This window comes from Lontra canadensis, unplaced genomic scaffold (genome assembly GCF_010015895.1).
Source record: "Lontra canadensis isolate GAN:19392208 unplaced genomic scaffold, GSC_riverotter_1.0 scaffold124, whole genome shotgun sequence".
Taxonomy (NCBI): domain Eukaryota; kingdom Metazoa; phylum Chordata; class Mammalia; order Carnivora; family Mustelidae; genus Lontra; species Lontra canadensis.
Genome location: NW_022631118.1, coordinates 4,548,043 through 4,563,317, shown reverse-complemented (window position 1 = coordinate 4,563,317; position 15,275 = coordinate 4,548,043). Strand labels below are relative to the sequence as shown.

Genomic DNA, 15,275 nt, shown 5'->3' with positions numbered 1-15,275 from the left:
TCTGGAGCTGTGAGCACCCCAGCATGCCTTGTCTTGTAGACTTTACAGTTTGAGGACTGCCTTAATACACTTTATGTTCAGATCCTGCAGAACTGAGCAAAGTTCCCCTGTCCCCTCTGACTAGTGGCAGAATGGATCCCAGAATGTGGAGAGGGCTGAGATTGAAGTTGGGGGCCAAGTGGCCCAGTAGGTGGAGGGGAAGGCTGAAAGAAAGAGGAGCTGGGCTACTTGGAGGCCAGATTTGGGGCTGGGTGAGAGATCAACCCAACCAGCTTTGTGGTTTATTTCTGTAAAGTTGAGTTGCTCTTAAGAAACATTTACCTAGTTAATGATCCTTCCTTCCAGCTTGCTTCCCATTAAGACTTTTCTCCTGAATCACTAACTGTGAACAAACTCATTTAAATTGAACTTGGGTGCACAGTCTGATATTCATGTGGAGGAAGATGTTCCAACCAGGTTAGGGGCTCGTGGGTTCCTCCCTGGCGGGCCAGGGGTTGGGGAGCTGAAGGATAGGATTTGTGAGGATGGGGTTGAGGAAGAAGGTGCCACACTGTCCTCAAGAGTTCTGTTTTCCAGTTCATTGCCTCTTTTCCAGCACTTTCTTTCAGAAATGGAATTGGAAATGTTCACAGAATAGCCTACACGATGTGCAGTTCTCCAGCCTTCCGTTGTTGTAGTCTCTGTCCTGGGCGTGTGGAAAGAAGGCTGTGCCAGCTGGCACCGCAGCCCAGCCCTCAGAACCCATATTTCAAAGCAGTTACTGGCCAAAAAAAAAAAAAAAAAAAAAAGAAAATGAAAAGAAAAGGAAAAAAAAAAAAGAAAGAAAGAAAGCAGGCTTTGCCTCACAACTCCTAAATACTTCCAGATACTCAGCCACTGGCCCCAAAAAGTGCTCACACGGCACCCTGGGTCCTGACATGCCCCCACGCTGGATCTGGAATCAGGAACCACCATTCAGCATCCTCTGAGGTCCATGCAGGGAACAAAGAAGTGTCGTCCTACAAGAGAGAGTTCTAGGCATGGGACCGGATACGTAGGTCCTGGCCTTCCATTTCTACCCTCCTAATGTGGGACCCCGGGCAGGCTGCTTCACCTCCCTAGGCCTCACTTCCTCCTCTTTGTTTGAGGTGCTGGTACCTGCCTTTACGGGTTTGTGGGGAGAATCCCCTGAGGTGGAGTAATACAGGGGTGTGTGTAGGCGATAGAGTTCAGTGCAGATCTTAGCGCAGATGTAAGGAAGTCCTGCATGGCCCACTCTTGGAGCCTTATATTGAAGGAACCACTCTCCTAAAGGCAGCATACATAGTCTCTTTGGAGTCAGAGAAATCTGTTCCAGTCCTGATGCCAGCACCTCACAGCCTGTTTCGTAAGCCGTGACATGGGCTGCTACCACCTGGCTCATGGACCGGTCTCCAGGAGTAAATGAGAGATTACAGGTAGGTGCTTGCCCAGGGGCCAGGGCATAGGGGGCTCTCAGTGTAGCCGTACTATTGATACTGTACCAAGAAAGACTTTACGAGTTTATTGTTGAAGACTAGGTTTTGTGATGATTTGTTTGGGATTGATTGCCAGCTCCGACCTTAAACACCTAACACGTCGATTTGCTTTCCTGCCTCTTGTCTTGTTTGATCCCCAACAACCCATGAGGTCCAGAACAGGGATTTTGATCACTGTTTAATAGCTGAAGACACCAAGGCACAGAAGAAGGAAGTGGTTTTGCTAAAGTTCACAGGGTGAATCACTGGCAGAACAGAGGTCTCCTGACTCCCCAAACAACCCTTCTAGCCCTGGACTGTTTTGAGTTTGGAACTCCAGCCCCCACATGCATCCCCGGTGGGCTGTGGCCTGGAGACCTGGGTCTGTCCTGGATGGAGTTTTCAGTGGACCTTTAAAAGCTGCAATGATAACATAGAGCTTTGTTCCAGGCACTGGCCTAGATGATTTCTACATATGTCAACTCACTAAATCCTCACAAAATAACTGAGATTGGTATTATTGTTTTCCCCATTTTACACATGAGGACAGTGAGGCACAGAAAACTTGCCCAAGGTCACATAGCTGGTGAGTGGCAGAGGACAGGTTTTGGAAACCCAGGTAGGGCTGGCTCCAGAGTCTGCTCCTAACCAGCATTTTCACTGCCAGGACTCAGCCTGTGGTAGGCAGTGTAGATGGTGTTGGAGTAGAGAGATGAGTTAGACTTGACCATGCATTTTGCTGCAGACTGGCTGTGCAGCCCAGGCCAAACTTCTTCCCCTGCCCAAACCTTACTTTGCCCACCTTTGTCATGGCAGCATTGGATTGGCCAGCTCTAGCAAAGGGTGGCATTTCTCTGAGTCCCAGGGACGGCCTGGGGTGTGGAGTGGCCCAGCCATTGTGTGGCAAGCCAGCCGGGTGTGGCTCCATCACTGCCAGGCCCTCCCAGGGGAGGAAGTGTCGGTATTTACAGGAAATGCAGGACAAGGCCTGAGAGGTGGGTGGAGGAGGGGCAGCCAGCCTCTGGGAGCCCAGAAGATGTGTCTGGGCGCTGGTGGGAGGGCTGAGGGCGGGTGCCCCTCTTCCCACCCCAAGGACGAGACTTTTTGTTGTTGTTGAAGGGAAAGGTCCCACTTCCCAGGCAGCCCCACCTTTCCCCTGGCCTCTTCCCTCCAAAACTGCCATGCCCTGCCTGCTTCCAGAACACCCAGGCTGTTGACCCCCTCCTCCTGGGGGAGGCTGCTAGGAGCAGTGGAAAGAGCATTAAGCTGGGTAACAGGAGATCTGCTTTTAGTCCTTCCCGCCCTGGACCTCAATTTCCCCACCTGTTAAATGGGCACTTGCTGCAGTCCTAACATGTATATAGCAAGCTCACCGCCCAGCTGTGAGAAGCAGGATGGTGAAAGAACAGGCCAGCCCCCTTCGGCCCTATAACCCAGGGAGTACAGATTGGCTTCACTTATGCCACAGAAATGTTCCTGAAGAAGTGTGTATAAACTGAAATTTTGTAAAAATTTCCCTGTATTGATTATATTAGGAGTATAGGCTATTTTTTTTAAGCCTGAATAAGAATTGGAAAGGGAACTAACATTCATTGAATCCGTGTAGGTGTCAGGCACTGTGTTGCTTTCACATACCTGATTTCACACTTTAAGAAGCAAGGATTAGGGCGCCTGGGTGGGTCAGTGGGTTAAAGCCTCTGCCTTCAGCTCAGGTCATGATCTCAGAGTCCTGGGATCGAGCCCCACATCGGGATCTTTACTCAGCAGGGAGCCTGCTTCCTCCTCTCTCTCTGCCTTCCTCTCTGCCTACTTGTAATCTCTGTCTGTCAAATAAATAAATAAAAAATCTTAAAAAAAAAAAAAAAGATGCAAGGGTTATATTTAGGGATAGAAGACCTGAATTTGATCTTGGAACTGCCACTTGCTAACTGTGTCTCCCTGAGGCAATCTCCTGGTACCTTGGGGCCTCGGTCTTTTCATCAGTGAAATGAGGAAGACAATACATTGTGTCCCACAGGCTTGCCTGAGCCCAAGCCTCACCACCCCCCACCCAGGCCTCTGGCTAGCCCCCTCTGGTCTCCCAGCCTCCCCTCCCGCATGTCTCCCACTGCTTTTCACACACGTGGCCAGGGCGAACTCTCCAGGGAGCAAAACTAGGCAGGTCCTTCCCCCGCCCCCCTCCCCGGCTAAAACCTTTCTCTGGCTCCTCATGATCCCTGGGACACACAGTTCTGGTGCCTTAGCCCTGCTCTGCTGCCTTGCCAGCCTTTTCTCCCAGCTCTCCTTAACAAGTAGTGGGTGATTCTGGTTCCCTGCACACAGGACCCAGCATTTCTCCCTTTGCTTAAACTTCCCTGGAATGTTCTTCCCTACCACTCTCTTTTCTTTGTCTTCTGCTCAGCCTTCACACTCAGCTCAGGTCTGGCCCTGGGCTGGAGCCCTCCTGTGGCCCTCTCCTCACCACACACACACAGGTTTAGGGTTCCTTTGTCTGAGTTGCTTCCTCATAGCCCTCACCACCTTGTATCCTGTTGATCTGTCCTGTCTGCTTTCCCAACAGGCCATGAGTGCCTGAGGGGCAGACAAGAAGGCTTTCTTTTACCTCTGTGTCCCCAGTGCCAGGCATGGGGCAGACCTTCAACAAATGTGGATTGTGTCGGTGAGGCAGTGCACGTACTGGGTGTTCCATCCTCTGTGCACTGGTGTGCCTATACTGGGTAGGGTACTCTGATTTTGGAGTGCTCCAAATCCACACCTGTTTAGGGATGCAAGGAGCCTGGCTGGAGGTGTTCTCCCCATCCCCATGAGCCAACAAAAGCCAGCAGGTGTTCTATGCAGAATTCAGTGCTCTTGGCTGGCAGGAAGGATCTTACAGTCTGGGGAGGGAGAGAAAACATGTGAAAACATAAGGCCATAGCCAGATGAGGGCTGTCTATGGGTACAGGGCCATGTCAAGGGGAGCAGGTCTTCTTCTGTAAGCAGGTGTGGCCAGACAGGGGCAGGCTGTGAAGCTTATGCAATCTGTGGGTTCTCTTTAAGAAAAAGAATGTACAGGGGCGCCTGGGTGGCTCAGTGGGTTAAAGCCTCTGCCTTCGGCTCAGGTCATGATCCCAGGGTCCTGGGATCGAGCCCCACATCGGGCTCTCTGCTCAGAATGGAGCCTGCTTCCCCCTCTCTCTCTGCCTGCCTCTCTGCCTCCTTGTGATCTCTCTCTCTCTGTCAAATGAATAAATAAAATCTTAAAAAAAAAAAAAGAATGTACAGTGAAGAATATTTAATAATCTACAGAGCCTTGAAAGGGGCCCATGCAGGTACGGGGCCTGAAGCGTAAGCCTCATTAGCTTTCCAGTAGACCTGTCTCAGTGGTCAGGGAAGGCTTCCTGGAATAGGAGTTGAGGTTGGACCTGGGTCTAGAGAGGAGAACCCATCAGCCACTGACCCTAGGCCCGACCATGAGGGAGTCAGGTCAGCAGACATTTCCCAGGCATCTGTTCTTAAAAGGCAGTCCCTGCCCTAGAGAAGCAAGGCAGATTTATAGGATCTTAAAGGCCTTTGGCTAAAGGTGGCATTTCTCCGAAAATGCTTCTTCCCTATTTGGGGCAAAAGAGGCAGATATAGTTCAGCAAGGCCACAAGATGAGTCATGTGACAAGACATGACAAGACTCGTGCGTGTCTGTGTGTGTCTGGGTCCTGGGGTGTTTTCCTTGCCTGTGTCCTCTTCCCTGCTGGGTCTAAGCCTTAGTGTGTTTGTTTCTGTCTGGATTTGTGTGATTGATTCCTTCTGTGTCCCCCATCCAGATGTCCCACTCCGGCCACATGTGACTCTGTGTTTATGTGTGTCAGAAAGGCCCTCGCCCTCTGCCCTCCTTGTGTTGTTGCACTGCAGATACTCCTGTGCGTCCTGGCCCTTCTCATACATTCTCATGCCTGTCTCCCCAGCACAGAGAAGGCAACAGTGAACCAGAAGAATTAACATGTCTAATGAGTGGGTCCAGCTGGGGTTCACTGGTGGCTCTGTCTGGGTTGGTGGAAGGAGAAGAACAGAGTGGACCTTGGGGAAGTCACCCTCACAGAGCCTCAGTTTCTTGAGGTGAGAAGTGAGGATGGTAACGGTGCCTGCCGAGCTAAGTGGTTGAGAGGATCCGCAGGGTAATGCATGAGCCGTGCCGGGCACACTGCTCAGTAACCCTTAGCTGCTGGTACTGCAGTGTAGATGTGGGATAGGTGAGTAGTTCGAAGGACAGGCTCTGAACCAGATTCCCCATGTTCAGATCCCAGCTTTGCACTTCTGTCTGTGCTTGCTTCTCCATCTGTAAAATGGCATGGTAATAACTTACAGGATACAGTGGTGGGGAAGAATTTGCAGTCCCCGGCACATAGTGAGCACCAAATCACCGGCTCTCTTTCCGCTACAATTGCAGCTGCCCCTGGTATTATTGGCTAGCTCCGTCCTTGTGGAAGGGAGAGTGGGAAGAGGGGATTGTTTTTCAGATCACCACACAAAGAAACCACAATTGACCCCTCTCCGAGCTCTTGGCAGCTTCAGATGTGGTCTGTGGTTATAGAATTATAGTGTTCTCCATGAATCTCCAGCCACCGCATCCTCTCCAGCTGTCTGAGGTGGCAGCAGTGGTTCCCCTCCCTTCCACCTCTCCTGTGGTCTCACTTACTCTGAATCCCAGAGCAGAGATGGTAGGAGAACAATGTGTCCAAGTCTCCTCCTGCTCTGGACTTAGTGCTTTGGACCGACGCTATGGAGCCCATCTTACAGATGAGGAAACTGAGGGAATCCCAGCCACCAGTATTTCAGCACCCACTGAACCTTTGGCTGAATGAGAGCCACCCCACAGAGTGCCTCTCCCAACCCCTACCCACGGCCATTTTTGAAGTAATATAAAATGATGGCCTGAGTAGTAAAAGAAAGCCCGTTTATCTGTTAAGACTTGGCTAGCCACAGCATCCTCAGTGCTGGCAACACCTGCTGGTACCACTTCCACCAAAGGTGTGGTGCACCTGCCAGATAGGGAAGAATAGGGAGGCCATCACCGACAGGCTGACGGCAAGTCAGATAAATCAGCTGGGGTAGGACAAGTGGTTCAACACATGTTTGTTGTGCACCTACTATGTGCTATTCATGGAAGATGCAGAGTGCATCACAAGCAGGTGATTCCCCTCCCTGAAAGAACTGTGCTGTTGGGGGAGCTAATACAGGCACATAAATAACTGTAGGCACAAAATGTGAGCTATGTGGGAGCCCCTTCCAGCAGGAGAGAAACAGAAGGCTTCCTGAAAGAACTGGTGTGTGTGTGTAGGCTTCGGGGGGGAGGGGTTCGGAGGCAGGTGGAGGAAGGGGTGGGCAGGAAGAGGCTCAGAGATGGGGGGGCACAGAGGTGTCCATGGGCCAGTGGGTCAGCGGTTTGGCTGCACGTAAGGGCTGAGGAAGGCAGACATGTGCAGGAATCACCAGGACAAACTTCCTCAGCTTTGTGGCGGACCCCTGTGGGCATAAAGGCACAGAACATCACGGTGGGAACGGCCTTCCGAGGTCCTCTAACTCCCTTATTTTGAGGAAATATGGGGATGAGGAAGCTGATGTCCAGGAAGAGGAAAGGGCCCACCCAGTGTCACACAGCAAGCTGGTCACAGAGGTAGGACTAGAACCTGGGTCTGTATGACCTTGAGGAACTCCTCCTGATGAATTCAGCCCTGGTGTTTAGTTCAGATGATTGTAGCAGATAAAACTGTCGGGCACTGTGCTGAGCAATTTACCCGCCTCACTCACAGACATCATCTTCTAGATCCTGGGAAAGTAAGTACTGTTACCATCTCCCTTTTACAAAGGAGAAAGCTGGGCAGGTTAAGCAACTGGCCTAGGGTCATTGGGCTGACAAGTGGCAGAACTGCCACCTGCTCTCAAGAGGTGAAATGTGTCCTTTAACATTATCCTTTGCTGGGGTGCCAGAGATGGCTACGATGCTAAGGGGTCAGTGGCAGAGCCAGGCCCATGTGCCAGCAGTGGGGCTGCTGCTAAGGGCCAGAAATGCAGGATTCATCCTGTGCTGTCTGCACCTCCCCAAGTTGGAGGAGGGTAGTGACTGCTTCCCAAAGCCGGAACCTGAGAGATGATCCCTCTGGTGAGTTTGGGGCTCTGACTGGAAATTTTTCTTTAGTATGTTACCTCTTTATATTAGTCTATCATTTTATGAGACTTCTGAAGATCTTCCAAAAGTATTAATATTTTCCCCCCTGGACCTCTGAACTTTCATGAATTCACTGAAAAGAAAGCCTTCATAGTTACAGTTGTGTTTCCCTTTGGCTAGAAGAGAAAGATGTTTGTTTGGAGCAAAAGGAGGCTGAACTGGAAGCAAGGAGAACAGAATTCCTTGAAAATCCCTATAAAACCACTTCAAACCCACTGGGAAGGCTAAAATTAAAAAGACAGACAATAACAGGTATTGATGAGGATGGTGAGAAATTGAAACCCTCAACATTGCCAGTGGGATTATCAAATGGCAAAGCCAAAAAACAGTCTGGCAGTTCCTCAAGATCTTAAACGTAGAGTTACCATATGATCTCAACTCCTATATATAGACTCAAGAGAAATGAAAACATGTGTCCACATAAAAAAAACTTTCACATGAGTGTTCATAGAAACACTCTTCAAACAGCCAAAAAGTGGAAGCCATCGAAATGTCTATCCACAGGTGAATGGAAAAACAAAATGCGGTACAGACTTATAGGGCAATATTAATCAGCCATAAAATAGAATGAGGAGCTGATACATGCTATACCATGGATAAACCTTGAAAACATTGTGCAAAGTTAAAGCAGCCACACACAAAAGGATTATAGGATTCCATTTCTATGAATGTCCCAAAAAAGGCAAATCCATAGAGACACACAGTAAATTAGTGGTTGCCTGGAGCTGGGGACCAGTCCTAGTGATTGACTCCTGAATGATATGGGGTTTCTTTGGGGGTTGATGAAAATGTTCTAAAAATAAGTAGTGATGATGGTTGCACAATTCTGTGGATAAACTAAAAAGCACTGAATTGTACACTTTAAAAGGACAAAATTTTAGGATATGTGAATTATATCTCAATAGAGCTATTGTTACAAGAAAACAAATTCTTACAAAACCACTGATGCTGTATTTCAACAAGAGGGGTGGAGATGTCATAGGATGGAGAGCAAGGATGTACTTCTGTTTTTACTTAGCAAAAAATGGAAATTAAATTTTTAAAAAAGCCTCTCCTTCAGTCATGTTTCTGGGAACCATTACAAGCGCTATCCCTTGGCTGACCCTGGGTGCAGGATGCATTCCCTCCAAGAGGGAACAAAGCAGAGATTCACTCCAGTGGTGTGGAGACAGACAGGCAGCTGCTTTTAGGCTGTGGGATGCATGCTCTCTGGTTTCAGTACATGATTTCACATGCCTGGGGGTCTTGTTCTCCACCTGCAATTTACAGGTGTGGAAACTGAGGCCCACCTTGACAGTCCTGTAGCCCAGATAGTGCATTGGGTTAGTGGTGAATCCAGGACTCCCGGGTCTCTGACCCCCATCTTAAGCAATTTCCACTGTATTAGATGGAAGGTTCCCAGTTACAGTGCAGATGATGGCTGTATCTGTGAAAGTCTTAATGTCCCTTTGAGGAAGGGGAACATGGGAGGGGTCAATTCTGAGTGACAAGGAAGTCTCAGAGCAGAAAGTGCAACCTGGGGAAGGTCTGGAGGGATCAAGTGAACTATGAAGGTGCCTGGGGGTGAGGGAGTGGGGGGGAAGTAGGCAGGGGGCAGGACTGAATATCTGAGGGTTTGGAAATCCCTGGTTGTGCAGCCAGCCCTTCCCTCTGTCCACTTCTAAGCTCTTCCAGCTGTTCTGCTAATTAGGGTAGTCATCTTGTCTCCATCTCCAACTTTCCAGCTCCCAGAGAGCAGTCCTGAAGCCCCCTGCCCCTCCTCGCTGAGCTGGCAAACTTCAGAAAGGTCTCAGCCTATGTCAGAGGAGCCAAAGGATGTTACATCTGCAATCTGGCCTCCTTCGCACATATCATTGTACCAGCAAGGATGGAGTCTGGGGCCAGAGTGCCCGCCGACAGATTCTCGGTGAGGCAAGCGTTCCTTTTTTATGAGTTGTTAAGCCATTTTGGCTGTGCTTAGGGTTATGGCTCCCAGTGAGTGTCACTAGGATGGGATTTAATGGGCAGAGCTGGACAGCCCTGGGCCGGGTTACAAACTATTCGTCCCCCCACGTGGATGCACATGTCCTTTTACGACTCTAGGCTGCTGGAGAGGACTGTGCTCATTTGTTAGGGTCATTTAAGGTAATGAGCTCTGGGCAGCTCTAATTTATGTTCCTTTTAAAACACATATCAACTCAGAGGGAGGATACAGCTCTGTGGAGACTAGTCTAGGGGTTTAGAACTTGGCCCTTTTGTGGGCTGGCCAGAAAGTACCTACTGCGTGCCAGCCAGTGACCACTTTCCCCATTATGTTCTTATTTAATCCCTCAGTGAATCTACATAGTCATTTCCACTTTACAGATGGGAAACAGAGAAATTGGGTGACTTGCCTAAAGTCACACAGTGAATCTCCTCTGACCTGATGCCAGATTTCTAGGCCACTTGGTCTCTAAACTTACAGTCCTAACTGCCTAACCCTTTTGCTGATTTTTCCTGGCATGTGTCATTGCCCTTGATTTACACATTTAAAAACAAACACACAAAAAAATGAAGGCATGGGAAGGTTAAGTAGCTTGCTTGAAGGGATAGAGTTGGGATTCAAACCAATTCAGCCTGACATCTGAGCCCACCCTCTTAACCAGTACTTTGCACTGTATTTTCTTGGAGACAAGATGACTAACCTACTACACTGTACTTTCTACAAATCAGAGAGTGTACTCTAGTCATCTTTAACTTCTCCATGTTTGAGCTCCTTGAAGTACATGCTAATCCCTGTTTGTTGAATAAGTAAGTGAGAGATAGAAAGGTGGCAGGGTAGGCAGGTGGATGGATGGCTAAGTGGATAGGTGGTTGGAGAGATGAATGGGTGGGTGGATGAAAGAATATGTAGATGGGTAAGTGGGTGGGTTAGAAGGGTTTTTCATATGTAATATATTGTTATGGTCAAATAAGCTATCTGGAGACGGCTTCTCAGTTGTGATTCCAATGGGCATTATCCATAATGTCTGTTTGTTCACCCATGACCTACCAGCATCTGTAGTGCAGAATCTAAAACACAAAGGATTCCTAGTAGGCATTTTTTTTTTTTTGAATGACTGAGAAACAAAACAGACAGGAACCATGGCTAAAAATACAGAGTATCAAAACCTTTGCAAAGGACCCGTCTGGGAGATTCATGTTGACAGACTGGTGAGATGGATGGGATATGTCACGGATCTGGGTGGGACTCCCCAAGGGAAGAAGTGGTTACACAGGACACAAGTTCTACTAGAGCCTGTTGGAGCATGAAGTTGTCAAAAACATTTCTCAGAGTTGTTTTCTTCCCTGTCTTTGAAAGATCAGCCTGGTAGCAAATATGAAGGCTTGGTGGGGGCAGCTATGTTGACACTTGTGGTCTTAGAATATTTTCTTTGCTTATTAAATGAATGACTTCTATCCAAAATCAGGTCTGTCACTACAACTTCCATTGAATCTGCAAAGGCATTGGATCATACTTGCTCTTTTATATTGTGAAAGCATTTTTTTTTGTGAAAGCATATTTTTAATGGCAGTTTTTCTCCATTTGTTGTGTTCACAATCCCTAAATAGGACACTAAAATAAATGCATCAGAAATAAAATCATAACACCCAAACCTTTGTCTTCTGACTTCCATTCTACATCTTTCTTGAAAACTGAAGTCAGAGGAGGAAGTACAATGAAAGATCTTGAGCCAGTTCTTGGCCATGGCTGAGCTTGGTTGCGGGTGGATGGTCGGTGGTTCAGAGTTAACCGTGTTTGTGTCTGTGAGGTCTGTGGGTCTCTAACATAATGTTAGTCAAACTGTTATAGATTAATAATTATGTGAAGTCACACACTGTGACTTCATGGGTGTTATCACGTGGGATGAGGTCATAGTGTTAGCACATGTTAAAAATGGGTTGACTTAAAGAAAATAGTAAGTCAATAGTAGAACAGCTGTATGCAGCTAGAGCTGAGCTGCTAATGAGAGAGCTCCCAGTTAGTGAGTTATGCGTTAGGCATGGCTCTAAGTGTTTTACATTATGTAACTCATTGAATCCTCCCAACACCTCAGTGAATTAGGCACCCCTGAGGCTTGGTGAAGTTAAACATGGCCAGTACTGGGCTGAGACAGAATTTGAATGCAGGCAGTCTGACTCGAGAGTGTGAGCTCAAATCTCTGCACATTACCACCTCTCAAACAGAAAATAAAATAATAGCATAGACGATAAAAACCAAACCACCTTTTGCCTGGCAACCTGAGACACAGCTCCACACATTGGTCTTAGAGACCAAGGAGTGTCTGGGTGGCACAGTTGGCCTCTGTTTTCACATATCCAAATGGGATCAAGCATAGGAAGAGGCATCCTCAGAGGCAATGTGTGTTGGCCCAGATTCGCCACATGACCTTGAGCCAGCCCTTCCCCCTCTCTAAGGGTTTGGCTTCCATAACTCTCTCCCCAGTGTCACCCATGGCTCTGTTTTGTGGAATCCAATAGTCTGCTTGGCCTGAGGTAGTGTCCAATGCTGGGGAGACTTCATGGCAGCATTAAGTCCAAGGACACCCACTGTTTTACATCCCAAGTTGAGCAGAGCCTATGGCAGCCCGAGGTGTTGGGGCTGAATCCCAATGGCACCAGAATGTCCCCGAACAATTCACGCGAGAGGGTGACCCAATCAGATTGGGTTTTGATGAGGTTCTCTCTGGCTGCTCGGTGGGAACAGATTGGAGGCCAGCCAGGGTGGAATGGGAGAGACCAGGAAAGCAATGGTCACAGATGTCCAGGCAAGAGTTGGCTTGGCCTGCAGAGCTGTGACAGAGATACCAGTGGAGTCAGAGAAGACTTAAAGGTAAATTGGGGAGAGGTATTATGTTCGAGTAGTGGCTGAGATTGCACATTACCACTTCTCAAACAGAAAATAAAATAATAGCACAGACAATAAAAACAAAACCACCTTTTGCCTGGCAACCTGAGACCCAGCTCCACACATTGGAAGAGGTGGTAATGCTGAGATTTCAAGCTTGCTGTCTGGGATGATGCTGATACCTTCCCCTGTGGGATGCTTGGCTGGGAATCCTATGCTCCTTCACAGGGCATTTTAGAAAGGCCTGGCATCTATCTTCTTTCCCTTGATATAGATGGAGAACCATCCAAGGGCACAGTTAACTGCTCCATCCCTCACCACTACTGGCTATCCTCCACAGAGCATAATGGACTCCTGCTGGGGCCTAATGTGGCTATCCCTCTTGCAGGGGAGAAGGGCTTCACTCACTGTCTGGCAAATTGATGCAGGAAGCTCTACAGGGAAGGGAACTAGGGCTCCTCCCGAAGACTGGTCCATGCAGTCACTTTCCTGAAGGAGGTTTTGAGCTCTCTAAAGCAAGTGTGGTGTTCCTCTGACCTCCGGTGGCCCCTAGGGGTGTAGTGAAGGGGCAGTGAAGGAGATATAGGGTGGCCCTAGGAGGGGAGGTGCTTACATGCCTTTTTACACCACAATGGTATAGGGCTTGCTGCAGAATCCACTGTTTGCTCTCCTAGGACAACAAAGTCCTAGGACAACAAAGAAAGAAAAGGACAACAAAGTCCGTTCTGAAAAAGAAGAAAGAGGTCTGGTCAGAAGGGTAGCCAGTTAGATGGTAGAGTGAATTATGGCTCACCCTGGGTCGGCACTTAGTTTGTATATCTGCACACAAGAGTAGAACTATAGTTGCTACCACACACACATTTTGTCCACGGAAGCCCAGGCAAAAATAGGCCACCTTGTCCCTGATCTGCCTGACCTCATGGCCCCAGTGTGGACCAGGGGATGCCTGTCCTACTCTTGACTCAGCTCCTTGCTTCGTGGGTTCCAGGTGTTCTGGAGATAGGTATCCTTGGTTCTGGCTGCTGCAGTAGTTGAAAAAGAGCTCCAAGGTGGCCCCTAGTGCCACTGTAGGCTAAGGCTCAGTTTTTCTGGTCCTGCTGTCTCCTACCCTGGCCATGCTTCTCCCTGCCTGGCCCAGGGCCGAAGGTAAGAACAGTGTCCTTGCCCACATGAGGCCTGGGCTAGCATTGGCCCAGCCATTTCAGCAAGTGAATGCTCCCTCCTCTCCTTCAGTCTGTCCATCCGTCTGTCCATCCTTCCATCCATTCATCCATCCATTATTCTAGCGCCACATTGTGGCATTCCCAGAGGGCAGGAATAAGTATATGATTAGAATTTAATAAGACCAGGAGTGTCTGGGTGGCACAGTTGGTTGAATATCTGACTCTTGGTTTCAGCTCAGGTCATGATCTCGGGGCCCTGAGATTGAGCCCCGCATTAGGCTCCATGCTGAGCATGGAGTCTGCTTGAGATTCTCCCTCTCCTTCTGTTCCTCCTGCTCATGCTTGCTCTGTCTCTCAAATAAATAAATAGATCTTTAAAAAAGAAAGACTTTAATAAGACCAAATTTTGTGAGAAGTTGTCTGGAACCACATTGCCCATGGCAGGAGAGAGCTACTGCAGGTTTCCAAATAGGAGGGGGACATGGCCTGATCCCTGTTGTAGACAACCACTCTGCTTGGTGGAGAGAGAGGCCCAGAGCAGGGAGCAGAGCAAGGAGGTAGTTGTAATGGGGTTAGAGCCTCTTCTGTGGAGATGGCTGTGAATTCAGAGAAAAGGAGGATTCTTCTACTCCAGGTTGGTGTGTTTTATGCGGCTTCTCCTGGAAGTTTGCTCATGCTATCAAAGAGCTCCTGCTCCTGCTCACAGCCTCAGAGTAGCCTTCCCTGACCTATCCAAACAGTTCCCCCTTGTTATTCCCTATGAAAGCACTTTTTTCTTCTCCCTCACTTATCATTATTTACGGTCATATATTCGTGGTTCCTTTTTTGAAACAAGGACCATATCTGCTTTATTTGCCACTGTGTTACCCTCTGCGTAGCTCTGTGCCTGGCATAAAGCAGGCAATCAATAAACATTTATTGATTGAATGAATGAATGAATAAATAAATAAATAAAAATACAGGCAATGCCTATGTCATAGTCATAGTCATATGAGTTTGTTATCTCACCTGTGCAAGCATTGATCATCACACGCCAGCAAGAAAATAAAATAGAAATCATTATCCACCTAGGTGTAAACTGATACTCCGAGTGGTGTCTTGTCCATGATCTAACTGATGACAAGGCAGGGACCAAGGTCCAGAATGCACATCCTGAACCGTCCTGCATCACTGCATCCCTCATTCAGGCCCAGAGGCACATGGCCACCTTGGGAACAGATCCTGCTGCCTAACCAGGCCAGTCCAGACTGTCGGACCAATCAGACTGAACATCTCTGGCCCTCATAGTAATTATTTGTACCCTCCAGCATCACAGCCTGACTCATATCTAACAGAGAGACAAGTCTGTCTTAGCATGTATAAGGGCACTTAGGCAGCAAAGAGCATGGCATGTTCAGGGAACTACCAGGAGGCCAAGATGGCTGGAGTGGGAGCACACAGGGACTTTTGGGCTTGTGTCTTATCTAGTTCTAGGTCCCCATGTAGGGCAGGCATGGAGCTTTGCACACAGAATGCTCATTAATGGCTTATGACATTAATAGGGCTCCTGGTGTATTCACTTTGCCTTTGCTGGACAGGGAGCTCTAACCT

General features: G+C 48.4%; 1 protein-coding gene across 2 annotated transcripts in view; it reads left to right on the top strand.

Moving 5' to 3' along the window:
- Positions 1–15,275, top strand: part of FGD5 (FYVE, RhoGEF and PH domain containing 5) — a 118,913-nt gene that overhangs the window by 34,294 nt on the left and 69,344 nt on the right. The window lies entirely within an intron of this gene.